At 38.7% G+C, this 19,843-nt stretch overlaps 1 protein-coding gene across 7 annotated transcripts in view; it reads left to right on the plus strand.

The window, feature by feature from the left end:
• LRRC4C (leucine rich repeat containing 4C) overlaps window positions 1-19,843 on the plus strand; it is a 484,651-nt gene that overhangs the window by 12,322 nt on the left and 452,486 nt on the right. The window contains exon 1 of one of the 7 annotated variants that reach the window (XM_071427588.1): window positions 7,975-7,990. The exons of the other annotated variants lie outside the window; for them this stretch is intronic. The gene's annotated coding sequence lies outside the window, so the exon portion shown is untranslated. Of the gene's footprint in view, window positions 1-7,974; window positions 7,991-19,843 lie in introns of those variants that run through there. 7 annotated transcript variants of the gene reach the window in all.

Raw genomic sequence — 19,843 nt, forward strand, 5'->3', positions numbered from 1 at the left:
GCCCAGCATTTAAAGACCATTTAAGTGAGCCATATCTCTACTTCAAATCTTTTCATCTCTTCTCTTTGCTGTTTTTTTCTGGACTCCTTACTGAGTTGTATCACGATTGAAAGCAGTTTAAAATCGGTTTGTTTTCTTCGTGACCTGGAGGTGCTTAAAGCGTAGCTCTTCAAGAAGCGCCTCTTCTAAATTCAGTGTATTGTGGTGCAGCATAAGCCTTTGGAGCAGCCACCAGCAGGGCTCGTGGAGCACCGGTCCGGCTGCTTCTCCTGCCGAATTGCACTGGCAAAGGGAAGAGGGGAGTTGGGAGGCAGCTGGGCTGACCGCGATAAAGCATCGTGCCGCTAAGTGAGCAAGAGGAGATGGTGCTAACAACTCATTAGTTCATTAGCTGTGGGTGTTGTTGTGGCTTAATATGCTTATTGCAAGCATGTAAATCCAATAAAGAATAGGTGAAATGACCTTATTACCTCTCCCAATCTCCCCCCTCCCTTTTGTCATAACTGTACCGTCTCTGCTGCAGGTATATAATTTGTTACCTGCTTTGATCTGAAAAGCTAGCTAAGGCTCAGGGCATTGCATACTGTGTTAAGAAGAGATGATGACAGTGCCTTTGCTGAATCTGTTCATTGAGTATGGAAGGAATTGAGCAACAGAACAACAACCTAAGCTTACTTCACTGATCAGTTTAAAAAAGAGGGCTTTAATATTCAGAAGAAGAAATGAGCAACTTTTGTTTGTAGTGCATTAGTTTTGATCACTCCCTCTGATTTTTTTTTTTTTTTTTATGGAACTGGATTGGCTAATATGACCACTAGTCATTCAGCCCTGTTAGGGATGCAGGGGTTGCTGTATAAGGCTCTTGGTTTGATGAAGGAGACTAAAACTATCTCGTAACTATAATGAATAATTGTTGTTTGCACCTTGGAACAATGAAAATTTTAACCCATTTCTTTCCTAGATGGAAGAACACAAATACTCTACACCCCTCTCTTATATTTTTAGTTTTTTATTTCTTTGGCACAGGATTCTTCATCCACATTGGATTTGGTTACTGTTGAGAGTCAAAAAGTAAATGACAGTACTTTGGATTTATAAAGTACTTGTTCAGTTCATAAATGAAAAATGCCTATTTTCTGTTGAAAGAGGGAAAACTCTATGGCTGCTTATGCACTAGAATAGCTGGAGTTAGTTTTCTTTAGAAATCAGACCAATGTAAAGTGTTCAGAGCTCTGTTTCATGATTCTTGTAGATTTAGGTGCGCATAGTCGCATAACTTTTACCTTAGTCAGCTTTTAAGGTAGCTTTTAAGTCATAAGGTCTTAAATTTGGAAGACTTGACGTTCTAGGTTCTACCCTAGATGAAAGCTTTTCAGCAAAGTGCTATGGCCCAGGGCTAAAACTTGTGCAGAGTCCAAAGCTGCAAAATACTGAAGTTTTCTTTAATTATGGCAATTTGAAACTGGCCCAAATAGAAGTTATGACTATAAAAAGTAAACCTATGACTCTGTCAGAAAACCAGTCATGTCCAGACTCTAACGACTTGGAAAGTGATTGCATATCCATAGTGAAGCTCACTACCAGTGTAACAGAATGTTTGACTGAATTCAAGTAACTGTTATTTCAATTTTTCTGTTAATCCACTTGACTCTTGAAGTACAATACCTTATTCTTGCTTGCTATATAGAACTAGTCTTGCAGTAGGAAATTCAGTGGCTTGATTTGCAGATGGACTAAGTGATTTCATAAGTCATTAATATTAATGAATCCATCAGTGGGGAAACAATCTTGCAATTCTACTTGTTCTAAGTGTGTAAGCATGATTAATTTTAGATTCAACCTGGAAATACAAAGTGGCTTTTTTTTTCCCCTCCCCATTAAAAAAAAATCTGCATCTGTTAAATGGAAGTGTTCATGAATTTGCGGAGGGATAGAGTGTAAGAAAATAGTGCAGAAGGTAGTCTCACACCTGAGGAACTGCAGCTGTACCAATCACCAAAGATTAGGAACAGGCCTGCTTTTGATAGGCCACAGCTGTGTCTAATAGAAGACAAGTGCTACAAAAAAGTGGGTTAGCTGGGTGAGGAGAGAGATGGAGTTTGTTGGTTGTACTGTGAAGAGAGTTGGAGTTTGTTGGCTGTGCCATGAAGAAATCAGTGCTGTGAGGAGATGCCCATGAGAAATCACCAAGAAGGTATGGAAGGTTTACAATAAGATGACAACATGAAGTTTTGTAAGCTTGGAGAAAGAACAGAACAGTTCTTGAAGTAGTTCAGGGCTATTTGGAAAAGCATTGTGGAAGTAGGGCTGTTCTTCTGTGTTTCTTTCAACTATCAAAATTACTTCAAGAACTGCCAGTCTTTTCTGAAAGTGTTACTCCTTGTGGCAGCTCATGCTAGGACTTTGTGTATATGTGAAAGGCTATGGCACAAATCAAACACACATAGAGGACTATAATACATATGTTACTGGTAATAAGCTACATTCACATGATGGAAATTATTCTAATATACACATGGGCAAGTGAGGTGCTCATAGTAAGGCATGCTAGAGATCTATGCCTTTAAAGCACTTTATAGACATTAAAAAAATCAGCATTCTTTTGATTAAAAAAAAACCCAACAACAAACAGAAAATGCTGCTGAAATATTGGTGATTGTGGTATGTTTGTGTTGGGGTAGCACTTTAAGAGCATCTTGCTGCTTAGCTAATGCTTACTCATTGATTCTGTTTTCATATAGGCAACAAGTTGGGGTATTTTTTTGGTGGAAGTCCAGTGCAGCATCGGGTATTCCAGTGAACAAGATATAAGTTTTCCTTCAGAAAAATCCACCTGTATGTTGAAATTGTGCAAATGCCATAAAATTGTAATAAAATGTACCATAGTTTATTCCATGCCACAAGTTAAGGTATTTATCTTTTTGTTTAGGATATTAATGAATGAATGAATAGTTTAACACATGGCAAGCTACTTCCAAATAACTCTCCAAAGGACTGGAACAGAAGTGTGAAGTAAAAAAAAATTAAAAATCACTGTTTTCTTGGTTTCTTCTTTAGCTTTGAAGAGTAATATCAGTGTCCAAAAAAACCAGTTTTCTGCACTGTAAATGATTCTTTCTTCTGCTTAGCACCAGACCTTTATTAATAGTTTGTATGGTTGTCAGTAATTTTAGAACTCTTTTGAAAGCAGTTATTTGCTTCCACTTCTGTCTCACTTTCTGTTCTTATCTGTGTAAACTTTGTCCTTTTCTGGGAAGAAAGACACTTTTCTTTCCCTCTGGAAATCTCACTTGACATTTAGCAAGGGATGTTTGTAAGAATGTCAGATTGATGAGAGCTGTTTGCTGAAGTCTCACAATGTTCATTCAGCTGAACAATATCTGTTGTTAACAGCTATAATTATTATGAGCAGGTTTAAAAGGACAAGCTTATTGCTGTACTTTGGCAAAATGCAGTTGAGCTGCTGGTTATTCAGTAGTAATACTTGGCACATTATGTTGCTTTTTATCAAAGTGCTTATGGATATTGACTAATTAAATGCATCAGAGGCTATCTGTAGGTCGCTTGGTTGAGGGGAAGTAAATAACTTATTACAGTTATACACAAACTTAGTACAGTTTGTGAGTGTTTGGGTTCATAATGACAGACAAGAAATGGAGATATGGCCTTTGTAGTGGAGGTATGACTCTTTTGCTGAGGTTTTGTTTAGGGCTTTCAGACTTGGCTTCACATTTCCATAAACCTGTGGGAATCCAATAACTACAAATGAATCATTAAAGTTGACTGTCATTGAGTCAAAACATATAAAGCTTTTCTTCTCTGGTAAGACAAGACAGCACTGAAATCAAGGTGAAGCAGCGCAGATCACCTTACTGAAGGTGTTGGAAGCTGCTTACAAGTAAGAAGTTCCAGGAAACTTGGGCAAACTAAATGACTTTTGGAATTACAAATGTGCAGTATTTGCAATACAAGCAACATGACCCACAAGTTATATTCCTGAATCTTACTGTCTATAGTTTGTATCTGGGACCTCTTTTATTGGACAAGTTGCTAGTGATGGTTGTTCTGCAAAGAAAAATGAAGTAAAGCACTGCAGAAAAATGAAACAAACTAGCTTACTTGGACTTAACACAATTGTCATGTGTCTTCTAATGTTTCTTAGCTAGCCAAGCATGGGATGTGTAATAAGCAAGCGCTTCCTGTCTTACATTAAATATATTGTACTTTATTATGTAGACAGCTCTGGGCAGATATGTAATCAGATAAGTACTTGAGCCCAGGCTCTAGTGACTATTTGCTAATTGATAAAAAGATTGCTGCATAGTAGCCTAAATGGTAATTGGGCCATATGTTAGGAAAGGGAAACACGTGTTTTGCTAGCTGAATGTACCTGGCAGAGCAGAACATGACAATACCTTACCCATGTATTTCATGTATATGAAACAGGAAACTAGAAATCATGTAGCTATATAGGTACTGGAAATGGGAAGCTCTTTTCCTAAAGTTTTGAGATAACATGGTGTTTGTGGGAGTCTTTGTATTGGTCATCCTGCTAGTTTGAAGCATAAAGAAATATCTACATAAATTTCTCTTAGGGTTTGGGGGAAGGTGGTAGCAAGTGAATTTCAATACATTAATTTCCAAGCATCATAAACTGTGTAATTTGCTGTTTGGGCATTTATATAAATTATTACAAAGAATTATGAAATAACATTTAGCTGATTATTATTCCTAGTTAACTGACATATGCTCAGACCAGCTGTACTGAGCTTGAAATCATCTGACATATTCGAGCCTTTTAGACTTGAGAGCAGTTATCAAGAGATCTCAAAAATGGATTTTCTTGTATCTTGTGTGTTCCTTTTGCATAAGCAAGCAGAATTGACTTTGAAAAGTTCTCCATGATTACTAATTCTTATTGTGGCATTAAAGCTGCATTTGTTTCAGAATGCTTGCATGTGTGGTAGGTGACTCTTCATAATCTGACACTTATCAGGGCACATAAATCAAAGTTAAGCTTTTAAAAATTCAGGCCTTTGTTCGCTCTGGTGTTGTTTAGATTTAGTTATCATATTTTAACTGTACACCATCTCACTCCCCACTTTGTGTCTGCAGCTCTGGACAAAACTTTACTGATGATCATGAGACTCTGGCTGCTCACTGACATTGCTGGGAAATTGTAGCCCTTGCCACCCTGGGCTGACTTTTTGGCTGTCAAGGTGTTTTTCTTTTAAGTCCTGAGGTGCTGGTAAATAATTATGGAGAAGATCATTCACCTTTCTGTAGGTTTGCTAACTTCCTGTGAGCCTTAGTCCCCACTTTACAGCCTCTCTTTTGATGAAATTTTCCAAACTGAGCCCAATTCATTGTTAGGGTGATACATAAACCTTAAATACACAAAGCTTCTGGGTGTGCTTTTTAGTATTTTTTTCTACTTAACTTTATTGTGATGTCTCATTATTAGGTGTTATGTTCATTTTGGGAATGATTTCTGATGAAATGGAGTTTATGAAGCGAGCGACCAACCCACTGAGAGGCTACTAATTTGGATAGATTAAAGGATAATCTTCTTTAGGTGTGAATTTGAAAGGATAGTGTCTGTCCACAGGATGATCAGCTGTACTTGTATAATTTTTGGCAGATGTCTAATTTCTTTTTAAAGACCTCCAATGATGAAGACTATGCAGACTCCCTAGGCACATTTGTCCCTTACATGAAGCTAGTGAACAGTCACTGAGAAGTTGGCTGTAGAGTTTCAATATTTATTAATGCATTCAGGGCCCTCATCTGTACACCAATATACTTGTCCTTATTCCCATCAGCATGTGCTGGATGACTTCACAGATTAGAATCCTTTAACTAGAGCATGGAAAATTCTGCCAGAGATTAACATTTCCAGGCCCAGTGCACTTTTTATGTTCTGCCAGACTATTGCTGGGAAACCTGCAGGTTTGGTTTTACTTGGAACTGGTTCTAGGGAAACTTCTTCTGGAACCTGCTTGAGTAGAGACAGCTGCTAAGGATAGTCATGTGATGAAACATGTAGGATTTTGTTTCTTACTAGTGTCTTGTGGCTTACTATCTGGAGTCACTTTGCTTATAACTATGTGATCTTCCCTCCAGCAACGGAGTATGTTTTCATAAACAGAACAGAATTGATTTGATAATGCTTTATGTGAGTAGGGATATTTCCATACCCAAAAGGTAGGGATACCAGATAAATGGTAAGAGCAGATGGCACTATCATTATCAGAGGAAAACAACTAAAGAAGTTTCTTAAGAGGGGGAAGTGAATCAAAGAATTCTGTGCATAAGCATGCTCTCAGCTGTCTTTGTGTACTTAGAATTTCAGATTCAGCTCTGCTGCTTTTGCTACTTTGCTCTGCTTTCAGCTAGAAGCAAGTCCTCCCTTTGATTCATAGGCAAAGAACCATGGCAGAGCTGTTGACCAAGGAAGCAGCTGGGTGGGAGGACATAATAAAGAACTGATCTCCCGTGGCTAGAGTAAGTCTCAGAGTACTGAGTGACCAAAAGGAGGAACAGAGATGGAACAAGGTGGGGATAGTGTCAGTTGTGGAAAATAAACTTTGTTCAAGCATCTGGAGCTAAGCAATTTCTTTGTTTATTTCTCAAAGTGTGCTGTCCAGTTTTATCTCCCATATGTGTTTAGCTGCTTGCAGTGCTTGCTTGCTAAGATTTATGAAGTCTGCATAATGTGACTGCATGCTGATCAGCTTTCCTTTTAGAGTACTGAGTTGGTGTAATTGCCTCTAAGATGAACCAAATCAGTGCTGAAACTTTGGCTGTGGGAGAAATGCAGTCCTGTGGTCTTAGTTTGGGGCTAGAAATGTAAATTTTGGTGTGTTGCCCACTGCTTTGTGAGTAGGTTTTTGTCACCAAGTCACTACCCAGCAACAGAAAAAAATGGAAACCCAAAACAACTTTTGTAGAGCTGGCTCTGTAAATGAAACATTCACCACTCTGTCTGGAGATGGTTTCTTGGTTTTAAAGTGGTTGGAGACATTGGCGTACACATTTGTAGTACAAAACGTTTTGTCATGTGTACTTTTCATGTCACTATTAAAATTTTAAATTTTATTTCTTATTATCATGTAGTTGTGGGTTTTTTCTGATGTGAGTCCTAGTTAATAAAAAATGTTTTCCCTAGACTTTTTTGTTTGTATTTTTAAAAACATAATTGAAAGTATTCCTTTCCCCTCTACTGAATTCTTATTTTTGTCGCTGAGTCGCCTGCTTCGCATATCATGTGTTAACTGATATTTTTACTTGCTATTTTATTACATTGGTTCTTAGTCTCTCCAGAATATGTTTCTATTGTGCTATTTGCTGTGCAAATGTAGGAGAGAGCTGATTTCTCCCTGCAAGATACTGTGCTTTCATGTGTGAGCTGGGGGAGCAAAGATGGTTTGGACTCAGAAGAAATTAGGGTGTGTGGAAGGTTCTTAGTATATTAAACATGATGTAGGCAAAAAGAAAAAAAAATCTATTTTAGGAGTCAGGTTCTCTATTTATAGTTCTTTGCACACCTTTCTGAGAGACACATTTGAAGCTGCATCATCTGACGTGATCTAGCAATCAGCCCTCTGAGAAGGTGCTCTTTGAAGGAAAAGACACGGAGAGGCTACGGGAGATCAAAGAGCAGGTTCCTTAGTGGCCCCCATTGCGCCGATTCCCTGCGCAAAGCCCTTCGCTGCCTCGCCGCTCACCCGCAGGAGCAGAGCGCTGCCGGCCGCCCCGGGGATGCCGCTCGCCGCTCCCGCCGAGGCGGCTGCCCCGCGGCCACGCTCCCGGGCGCTGCGGCACTCGCTCCTCGGCAGCGGGCCCGCTCCCGGCTGTCAGCTTCCAGGATGCTGCCGGCAGCCGGAGAGGAGCCCTGGAGTCCCTAGTGGTAACGACAGGGAAACAAACAGCTCCTTTTTCCCTCTTTATCCTCGGCAAAGAATGGGACCGGCACCGCAGCTGCACCGTGGTGAGCACTAACCGGCGGCTTTGCTCGGTACCACTTGCAGACCTCCTTTTCTTTTGGCATGCTATATTTGCCTCCTTAGCCGTATGGCTGCTGTTTTGTGTCACACTTGCAATAAATTCTCACCAGGACTTCTCTGTCCTTCCAATTTTCTTGTGTATTTTCTTGTATTGCAGTGTCTTTATCCTGAGGGAGCTGCTGCAACTGAAGAACAGTAGGAGTAAATAAGCTGCTTTGCATGCCTTACTTGTTTTCCTTTTACCTTCAGGCCAAGTTCTTGATACTGCAAAACAAAATTTTCTTCTATACTCTGTCAGAATCTGTGAGCACTCTTTTTGTACTAATTTTTATCATTTTAGTGGGACCCAGGGTAAAAATTGACTTGTTACTATCAACCTGTGTACCTTCTAGGAAAAATGCTTGTAAAAGGTTGTGTGTGTGCTGTGATATTCACGACGTAGATTAGGATGCGAATCTCAAATGCCGGCAGTACTATTGGATGTTGCCAGGTACTGCTTCTCCTCTGGTTTTCCACCTTTCAGCTGAGGTACCTTGTCTCTTAGCTACTTCTAATTTTTTGCTGATGTTTTTATGGAATATTTTGCGGTTCTGTAGATGTTTGATTATTACTTTGTTCTGAAATCTATTCTGCCATTTCAATACCCACAACCTCTTGCCCCTTGTTTGTGGCTTTACACTATGCAGAGCAAAGAACAGTTTTGCAATCTGGTGGGTGCCAGTGGTAAAAAGCTTGGTCAAAACAAACGGGTCCAGTGACAATTAGTGACTTATGTTGTGTGTTGAACAGGCAGGGTACAAGTGTTTGTGTTTCACCAAGTGTGAAGTAGGATGTAGCAGACTGGTAGGGTCTGTAGCAAAGGACAAATGTAACCTTAAGTGGGATTTGTATCCATGTATCCAGGTTGCTTTCTGTCATCCTGTAACCAAGGGCTCAGAAGTCATGTGTCACTTTCTGCAGTATTGATGCTGTAAGTGGAGTTGCTTAAGGCTGTGTATTAAACCTCACTACAGGTATAATTTAACTATTCTCTCTTCAGTTGCAGAAGAGTGAAGAGCACTGTCTCTGTACCTTGTCACCCCGTATGTGCTGCAAAAGATTTTTCTGTCATATCTATACCCCACATGTATTTCGTTCCTCTTGCATAATTCATTGTTGAAGAATTTGCATTTCCCTGAAGTTGAAAGTTCCAAGAGTGCATTGTAATGATGAGAGAAATGGGAGCAGAAGAAGCTGACTGGGTTTGTTTTTTTTTTTTTGACCTAGCACCTCTGCAAATTTATTTATTGTACAAATATCTCTTAAGTAAGAGGCAGTTGAACTGGTGCCAGTGGAATATTTCAGACTTTAAAAGTGACAAGGCCCATTTATATTCATACTTGGAAAAGCATTTTCTGAGCTGCCTCAGCACAAGGTGACCATCTGTCTGTGTCCCCTGCTAACCTGGCAGTGAGGGAGAGCTGAACCTTTGGCTGTCTCCTGCATACAGACACCCATGAACCCTTTTTCTCCCTAAAGTCAGCTGTTTACTGCAGGTTTGATATGGGAAGCAGTCATGGACAAATGGGCTACTGTTTTGGGCAGATATACAACAGGGAGGTTTTGGTGTGGTACCATGTAGAGAGGTGTTGTCACAGATAATAACATCCAAGTAGCCTATACAAGAACCAGTCTCTAGTAGTTGGGGATAAAACACATAGGATATGTGTTGGGATAGCTACAGCTGTTTGAGAGATCTCACTATTCTTGAATAAGAGTTAAGCATGTATGCTAAAGCATACATGTGGCTTTCTTTACAGGTCATTGTGCAAATATCTTTCATGTGAGAATCCTTTCTTTTAAGGCAGATGAGTAAAGGATACTTCCAAGAAACTCTCTTGGCTATTACATATTAGTAACTTAGGTTGTGGTTTGTTTTTTTTTTAATGGATTTAACATAGCTTGCATCAACAAGGACTTAAAAGCCCATAATAAAAGAAACGTGGTGAGAGAGCAATTAGCCCTCATTGAGGGGTACTCTGTTATGCTACATCATTGAGTCATGGGAATACCCACTTTTGTCCTAGATCTCCCCAGTACTGTCTTCCTTTCTAGGGTGTCACTCTAAAGGCTTCAACCTCTATTAGAGTTTAGCACTGTGAGCATGCAAGGGAGGCCATATAAGGTTCATCACAATATCAGTAATGCTGTTGATGCAGCACATGCTGCTCTTGATGGAATGATGCAAACCTAAAAGACAAGGTAATCAATTGTAGCTGAGAAGTACTTAGCTGGGGGAGAGGGCATGCTGAAAGGCTGGTATGACCTTTCCAGATCATAACTCCTTTTAGTATAATTAATGAAAATCCCCTTGCTGAAATGAAATATCTATGTGCTTTTTTTTTTGGGGGGGGGAGGGCAGTAAAAGTGGGGGGAGGAGTTTAAAACAGGTTTTGAAGAACTTAAATGACCAAATCTTGTTGTGAAAAAAGGAAGATTGTAAAGAATTAGGCAGCTCAGGTATGCACTGTTTCACTGTCAAATTATTGAAATTAATGTCTGTGTCACTGTTTGCGTCACTGCAACATGTCTTCTGACACCTCTGGCAATTTCCCTCTTGACTGAGAATCATTTTTCATCTTCATGATGCACCAGGAATCTTTTATCAGTGCTGCAGAAGTGCAGTGTATGTATTCATAGCTTGGCTTTGAAAGAGAGGTGCTTACAATAGGTTAAGAACTCAGGCAACCATAATTTCCCTTTTGGCAATGCTCTGTTTGATTCTCTTTTGCACATCAAATAAGTACACTGGAGGTCAAGGGAAGTGAGCAGTGCAACAAACCTGAATGCTGACTGACACTGCCTAGAAGCCTGTTAGTTAAAACTTGTGTTCAGACCATGCTGCCACTGGTTCTGTGTTTAAAAACAAAAATGTTTTCAGCTTTCTGCCAACATCCAGAGCTGTCCAATTTAAATTATCAGTTATTTGTCACTGTCTGGCATATTTTTTTCTGAGTTGTTATACGTTTTTTGTTGTTTTCCTCCCATGTTTTACTGGAGCAACAATAGCATGGAGACATTTGTCTTGCAGAAAAAAATCTCTAAGAATCATTCAAACATGTTTCTTTGGCTTTGTCATAGTAAATTTGTATGTCTAGGAAATGAGAGTGGTTGCTTGTTGTTTTCTTCTAGTGCTGCTTCTCAGTGGTTAGGTACAATCTTGGACTGCTTCCCTTGAGAAACACAAACAGTAGTATGATATTTAATTCTTTCACAACCAAAACCATCAAGTGAAAGTAAAATTGATGTAAAATAGATTTTGTGAAAAATACTCTATTCCTGTTGCATGGTGGATAAAAGACCTAACTGATTTTAAGTTTTAGAAATACGTATATGGGGTTTTATGGGGGGATTTGGGTTATTATTTTTGAAACAGCAAAACTGCTAGGACTTAGAGCATATATATGTGTGTGTGTGTGTGTTTATTTTTAAAAACTCCATCCAGTCACAGGGTACTACTGTAACAGCCAGACATTCCATAGAGCAGAGTGATTATGAAGTGAATTTCTTACCTTAGGAAAGAAAATTGCTTTCTAGTCATCCAGAGCTGTAGTCAACACATCTATTTCTTGTCACTTCAAGAATATGGTTTCCAGAGTTAAATTCTTGGAACAACTGTCAACAGGTTAACATGTGGCAGAGAGAGAGTGTTCTGTCAGTAGTTGCTTTTAAATCTAGAGTTACCTTTATTATGGATTGTGCTGTTAGTGCACTGCTTCCTATAACCTTAATGCAGTGTGGCTGAAAATCGGGAAAGTATTCAAGAATGGCTCACTTGGTTGCTTCTAAAATTCACAACCACCTTCACATCTTATGATAGAGACAAATCTGGATTCGAACTGCTGAACAGTTTCCTACAGGCTGTGTCATAGCAGCAGTGTCCTTGTAGAAAGGTCCCATTGCATTTACAGAGTTTGGAAAGCAAGTTAGAGAGCTCCAAGGGTTTTGTTTTATGAAAATGCTGTTGGAATATCAGCAAAATGAGACATTTGTGAATGGTTGGCTTTTTCGAAACACTTCCAAAAGCAATAAACAGAGGCAAATACGGAGACAAGATTTTATCAGTCCTTTCCTCCCCAACAGCTACACATGTGAAAGCAGATAATATTTCATTGCTGAGAAAAAACTTATTCTAAATGTTTATTCTTCAGCTAAAAGGGGCAGTACTGATGCCGCTGAAGTCTTAATGATGTTTTGGAGAAAGACTTAATGATAAATTTTGGAAGAGGAGTATTAACAATAGTCATCTTACACGATCTTTTTAGTCTTAAGCTTCAGTACTGAAGTAATTTCTTACAATTCAGGAAGGCTGATGTAAACACAATACTTCTGAGATTAATATGAATCCTGTAGCATTTTGCAGACCTTCAGTTGTGTAAAGAACTGGAGCAAAATCATCATTCCCTAATTTGGCAATAGAGACTTGCCTTGTTTTTGAGCAGGATGTGTGGCCTCCTTTAACCTTTCCACCTCTAAGGATATCAACACATGGAAATGAGGATTTGTCAAAGATAGTGTATTGTGGTGCGTTTGCTCCAGTTGCTGTTCACCTGTGTTAGTCTGACCCAGTTGAGAGATGGAAATGGGCCTTTTGTATTCAGCAATACACACTTAGCTCAGCCTTTATGGCTGGTGATGGAGTAGACATAACTTTTTGGATGCCAATAGAAAGCACATTTGTTTAATTGACTCTGATCCTTCACTCTTACCTGCCCAGTGGGATGCTTTAAAAAGAGCATGTTCTTCTGCATAGATTGTATTGAACAGTGAAGGTTTGCTTGATGCAAAAATTATTCACTGCATGTCTGCCATCTGTTCTCCCAGTCTTTCAGTGCTCAATCTGATCAGTAGAGCTCCTCAATTATTCGAGTGAAAAAACCTTGAGTGAGAAAATGGCATTAGTGTTTTATGCCACTTTTTTTGGCTGAATAAACAATACTGGAGTGTACAAATAATTAATAGATACTTCCTGTTGGGTTTCAGCTATATTATTATGGGACATTTTGTCTGCTAAAATATGAGCCTTGCACTACCTCTGCAGGCATAAATTATCTGGTTTTTTGTTTTGAAGGATAGCTTGTTGGCCTAAAGGCAATTTTTTTCATTTACAATGTACTATAGTTTTCACATTTGTTTTCCAGTGCACACCCCCATATGCTGTGTGTTACCTCCCTACATACAGTAATGTTGGTACCTTAACAAAGAATCAAATCTAAGTCTTTGTGTATATAACTGAAAGCTGGTGTTGAATAGAGCTGACCAACAAAAAAATCTAAGACACAGTAATTTACAATAAAAGCAAAATCATGAAATGTGTTTGTGCCTTTTTTCCCTGTCCATGTGGGATTAGGGTATTGCTGTGGGAGCTTGGGATGCAGGTTCCAGTTTTGATTCCTGCAAAGTAATTTAGCAGGCAAAAGCTGCTGGCCTCAATTAGGCAAAATAAGGACCCAAACCTGAACATTGTGCTACAAATCTCACCAGTGGCCTCTTGTTGAGATGGCTGTACCTCTGTGTTTTCCTTTTTTCAACAATCAGAATTGCCTACCAAAGTTTATCTAACACTGCTCAAATGTAATTTTGTCTGAAATTGCAGGAGGTCAGAGTACACATTGAAATTTTCTTTTCCTGCTTCTAGGCATCACAAGAATAATATAAAGAGATTCAATTCTGCCGTTTCCCTTCTGACACTGACAGTGAAATTTACTTTTTTATATGGTAAATTTAATCCCGCTTGAGTACTATAAATGTGTGTATGTATGAGCATGTGTTTGCAGGGCTGTTTCCTGATCAAGACCTAAGTGAGCTTAAGGTAGGTTTGATGCTGGCTCACTCCACAGGATTTTGTTTCATTGCATTGAAAAGTTGAAGTGCACAGAAGTTTCAATTAAGTTAAAGCTACACAAAACTCAAAATAGCATGAGTTCATGACATTATATATGCTAACTGGATGTAACAAAGGTGTTGATTTATCAGACTGCTGCCTATTCCTTCAGTATGCTGAAAATTTGTAGGAAGTACTGGTTAAAGTGGCTATAGAAAATTTCAGGCTGTTCTGTTCTTACCTTTGTAAAGATTTCAGAGTTCTGTTTTTTTTGTCTCTTAATCTTTCTTTTGGTTGCTATGTTGCCCTATTCCTAAATATTAAAGGTGACTTCTGTGTAGAACTGAATTTATGTGCTTAAGGTCAGTAAAGTTTTTTAAAGTCTCCTATTGTAGAACAGAAGAACAAAGCAGTTTCTTTATTGTTCAGAGAACACTGATGCATTTGTTGACCACCAACACCTTTTCTAAAGTTTTAGGGGATGTAAAGAAGGTATTGTATTAATTGAACCCGATCCAAATGAACTGGTAAGGTTTGTGTTATGAAAATATTTTAGCAAGCTCATTATAATGTTTCTATCAGAATCAATACACTAATGAAAACATAACTGAGTGTAAAAAAAATTTAGTCCAAAATCTAACACTGTTTTCTACAAAGGCTTATTAGGGGAAGTCAATTACTTGCATATGGAAGGTACGTTGATCAGAACTAATGGAATGTTTGTGATTGAGTTTTCCAAAACCAAGAAAAAGGAGCTAGCAGAATCTTGTCTCTGAATTATGTAATGTAATGAGGCATGTTACTGAAGTCATAGAGTAGTTAGGTTTTGAAAAGAAGTCGAAGGTCATTGAGTTCAACCATTAACCCAGCACCACTGTGTTCACCACTTAATGATGTCATCAAATGCCTCAGCCACATGTTCTCTTCGAATGCTTCCAGGGATGGTGAGTCAACTGCTTCCTTGGCCAGCCTGTTATGGTATTTGATAACCCTTTCAGTGAATAAATTTTTCTTAATATTCCATTGGAACCTCCCCCGGCAAAGCTCAAGGCCATTTCCTCTCCTCCTTTCACTTGTTACCTGGAAGAAAGCAAGCCACACCTGGCTATATATTCCTTTTAGGCAGTTGTAGAAGTGCTAAGCTTTACCCTGAACCTTCTTTTCCCCAGGCTAAACACCCTTAGCTCCCTCCTGCATTTATCACAGGAATTGTTCTCCAGACCCTTCACCACCTCTGTTGCCCTTCTCTGGATGTGCTCCAACACTTCAATGTCCTTCTTGTCATGAGGGGCCCAAAACTGGACACAGCACTTGAGAAGCAGCCTCACCAGTGCTGAGTACAGCAGGACAATCCCTGCCCTGGTCCTGCTGGCTGTATTATTGTTGGCCAGAATGCCATTTGCCTCCTTTGCCACCTGGCCAAATGCTGGCTCATGTTCAGCTGGTTGTAGATCAGCACCCCCAGGTCCTTTTCTTCTGGGCAGTTTCCCAGCCACTCTTCCCCAGCCTGTTGTGCTGCATGGAGTTGTTGTGACCCAACACTCTGCCTTGTTGAACCTCGTACCCTTGCTTCATCCCAACAATCTGGCCTGTCCAGATCCCTCTGGAGACCCTTCCTGCCCTACAGCAGATCAGCACTCCCACCCAGCTTGGGGTTGTGTGTGAACTTGACAGAAGGTGCACTTCAATCCCTTTGCCCACATCACTGATATTAAGCAGGACTGGTCCCAGTACTGAACCCCAGGGAACAACACCTGTGACCAGCCCCCAGCTGAATTTAAGGACATTCACTGCCATGCTCTGGGCTCAGCCATCCAGCCAGTTTTTACCCAGTGGAAAGTACACACCACTACACCACGAGAAGCCAGCTTCTCCAGGAGAGTCGTGTGGGAAGCTTTCACTTTACTGAAGTGCAGGTAGACTATCCACAGCCTTTTCCTCATAGGGAAATGGGTTGCATTGTCATAGGAGATCAAGTCAGTGATGCAGGATCTGTCTTTCCCAATCTCATGCTGTCTGGGCCTTACTCCCTAGCTGTGCTGCATGTCAGATGATCTGTTCTGTGACTTTTCCTGGCACTGAAGTCAGGCTGACAGGCCTTAAACTTGGGCTCATCCAGGATTTGAACCTGAGACCTCTTGTACCCTGTGGGACATCATACTCCTAGATCAACAAGCTGATATGGATATATTGATATGTATGGATATATCATTATTGCTCTCACTCCTGAATATTGGAAAATAAAAAAAGAAAATAACCAAAACCAAAAAAACCCCAAAGACTTTAATTTTCATTAGGAACTTACAAAACTCAAGAAAGTAAAGCCAAACTCTTATTATTTCATTGCAATATTCTGAATGACGAATATAGATGGAAGGACCTAGGGTGACAAAAGGAATCTGAATTGGCAAAGATCTGATGGACGGAGAAATTGTTCTATTTGAGTCTTTTTAAGTTCAAAGTGGCTTTTAAAGAACTTGTGAAGTTATAAAGCTAATTCAGTGCAGTGAAGGGCAAGGTAACACACTCTGGAAAGCAGTTTGAAATACTCAAACCCCACTGATGGGTCCTAAGTTAAATTCTGCTTTTCAATCACACAGTTGTCTTTGTTACTGGATTACTGAAAATATCTGCTTAGTGCTCAGTTATGGTTAAAATGATTAAAAAATTACACTTAACAATAGTTTTTGAAGAAGTGTTGAGAACATACTAGAAACACATGTTGCTGTTTAGCAGAGCATATGTAAAGTATTTTTTGGTTTGTTGTTTTGTGGGTTTTTTGGCCTTTTTCTTCATTTTGGTGAAGAACGGAGGGGGCAGGGCTAGGAAGAAAACAGTAGAAAGAAATAAGAAACTCTTGATTTCTTTGTGGTCTTAGTGGAAAAGTTTCCATTGATTGAAGGACCATATGAGCAAGACTTTTGTGGGGGACTGTGATCAATGTTTTAAATAGGGAAGAATAAAGATAACAAGAACTCTGGGCTTTTAAGAAGTCTTAAGTTATTACTAAATAAAGAAAAGTTCAATAAATCTAGATGACACAGTCTTTATTATTTATTTCTGCTTTTGGACAAGTAGGGATAACATGTTTATTTAATGAGGGGAGTGGAAAAAATAGTCTTTTCAAGTAGCACTTGTAGAAAAATTAGTTTTATTTGCTCTTGATGCGTAAATAGTTTGAAAATCTCATGTTGTCCCTCTGAACATTTTCCTGAGAACAATAAAAAGAAAATAGAGAAAATGGGGTAAGAAAGAAATATCTTGCATCTCTCTCTCACTGCTCTTCTCAAACAGAATAAATGAGACTAAGTCAATTTTTCTTGAAACTGGAGAACTAGAGAAAATTAAGAATTTTTTTTTTATTATTTTGAGTATAGGTCTATAAAAAAAGCTGTGCCATACCTATTTCTGTGCTTCTAAATGTGTGCTGGGTGCTGACCATCACATGTAGGAAGATACCTTTCTTAAAGGAAGGTGCCTTCAGATCTGCAGCCTACCTGTGATTTAATCTAAAGAGTCTTTGTTGCTCTTGTATCAGGTGAGGCCACATCTTAGACATCGGTGGTTATGGTGATGATTGCTTACATTACATATACAATTTTTGTCTAGTATTATTTGCCTCATCTATATCTCTTTAACTCTTGTGCCATGACCCTCAAAGGGATGGCCTTGTACATACAATACCTAAGAACCTGCAGAACTATGGAACATAATAGGTTATCTTAGAACTGCAGGGCTCTTTAAAAGATGGTAAAGTGAAAAGAGGGGCTCCCATGTCTTAAAATATGCATAAATTATGACTTCATTTCTGTTTCAGGCATTGGTGACACAACTCCTATGGTTTATGATATGAGTGGCCTGAGGCAACAGAATTTAAGAAATAATGTGCTCCATTATTCTCTATAATGAGTTTAGCACACAACAGGAGTGTGTACTGGCTGTTTGCTAAGGACTGTGGTCTTCAGGGTGCAGAGTAACTGAGTTTTACCTGTGTGTATTAGAGGTGTTGAAATGACTGAAGTGGACTTTGTCAGCAGTATAAATCTGCTAACACTTTCTTGAATATGAAGTGTGAGAACACTTGTTTTCTTACGCTTACAATGTTAGCAGTAAGCCTTGAGCCAGATAGTGAATATAGGGGGGATTTTTATGTGTTGCAGGTTTTGTTGGTTTCTTGTTTTGCCAGTGGCAGGGTTTGTTTCACTTATGGGCACTGTGGCTGTTACATATGCTCACATGCTCTTCTATCCTTGGGATTTTTTAGATAAAATATTCTCATTTGTCTTTGGGATTTTTTTCCCCTCCTTTCTTTTTGAAAAAAAAAGTTAAGTTGTCCTGCAAATGTTGAAAACTCTGAATCTTGAACACTTCTCTTTTTGCAGAACCTGATCTGCAAAAGCAATAGTAGCTCAAGCCTCTGAATTCACCTGGTATATCTACAGGTTTTCCTGGAAAGGTCTCTGGGACTGATTTAACTAGTTCAGTACTGGGACAGAAAAAATATTATAGGCTTCTCTGTTAAGACGGTTAAATAGGATAGTAGATCTTTATGTAGGAAGAAGTTTTAATCTTCCTTTGTTTTTCATTGGCACAAATTACATAGAGGAAAAGCACTAGACAGTTTTAGAAAAAGTCATTAGAATGGATTACATCTTCCAGAAGACTGTTGCTTTCATTAGAATATCTGATAACTTTGATTCTCCCTCCTCCACCAATTCTTTTTCTCAGCTCATGGGAGAGTATTCCTTTCCCAAAGAAGTATTGCAAAGATGATGTGATAATCTTAGTAGGGATATGCTAATGGCTAGATTAATCTGAAATACCTTGTGAAGTTAAAATTTTCTTTTATTTAGAATGTGTTGATATTTGTATGTCAAGCATTATAAGGGCAAATCAATTTGTTTTCAGGAGTTGCTTCTTGATACTCATGGGTGCTGTATATTTTTTTTGGTCAAATAATACACCTGTGATGAAGAATGGCAGTATATTTGTGGTGCTTTTATACATGAATTTTACCAGTCTGTACTTCAGTGCTATGGAAATAGTACTCACACACACGCTCCAACCAAAGAAAAATCCTAAGCTGGGAAAAAACACAAATGTGCAGTGCAAAACAAAACTGCTATAGAGAGAAAGGAATTCTCTGCAGGGTTCCTATAACATTTTTAATTATTTCCTGTTATAGTATTTTTTCTGCAATAATTGTCAAGTTTTTTTTTTTACCTCTGACTATTTAGAAAGTATTTTCAGCTTTTTTTATTCGTGTCTGGGCAGGATGGGGAAATTCAGAGAGAACATAATATATCAAAATACTAAAAGAGCTCTGATGGAATAAGATGGAACCAGAAATTCTGTATAGTTCCCTAATAACATGCTTAGAAAAATGCAGCTTTAAAATGCAAAAAACACTAGAAAAGCAAACAAGCTATGCTGTTTATTATTGGTGCACATTTGCATAACTCAATAGTTCATAAGCCTACATTAAAATGTTTCTGGTTATGAACACAATATAACATGACACATGCTAATTGTAAAAATGTATTTTAGTTGACTGAAGTATTTATGATGGTGTTTAGCACAATTACAGATGTTCAAAATTACACTCAGTGTTAACTGTTGTGCTCTAGCAAATTAGTGTTTCCAATTAATTGTCCTGCTGATTGTGTGATTACAGAATATCCCTTCTCAGACTTCAACATCATGGGCAATAGCTAGAGAAAAGTAATTAAACTTTCCAGTGTATATTTGGGTGCTAATCATTTCACTGTTGTTCCCCTGCCCCAGTAAGCTGTCATGAAATTTTATTTATTTTTGTTTTTCCCATGAAGATGGTAATTCCTTGTACTTTTACACTTTAAAAGTCTTGGTGAAGTTATTTAGATAACTTGTCATTCATAAAAGCATTTGTCCAAAGGTGCCTGATTATCCCAATTTTTTTGTTATTGGACCTAAATGGGATAGAAAAGCATAGTCT

The sequence above is a fragment of the Agelaius tricolor genome, unplaced genomic scaffold, assembly GCF_023055355.1.
Source record: "Agelaius tricolor isolate 1412-34295 unplaced genomic scaffold, bAgeTri1.0.p SCAF_5, whole genome shotgun sequence".
Classification (NCBI taxonomy): Eukaryota; Metazoa; Chordata; class Aves; order Passeriformes; family Icteridae; genus Agelaius; species Agelaius tricolor.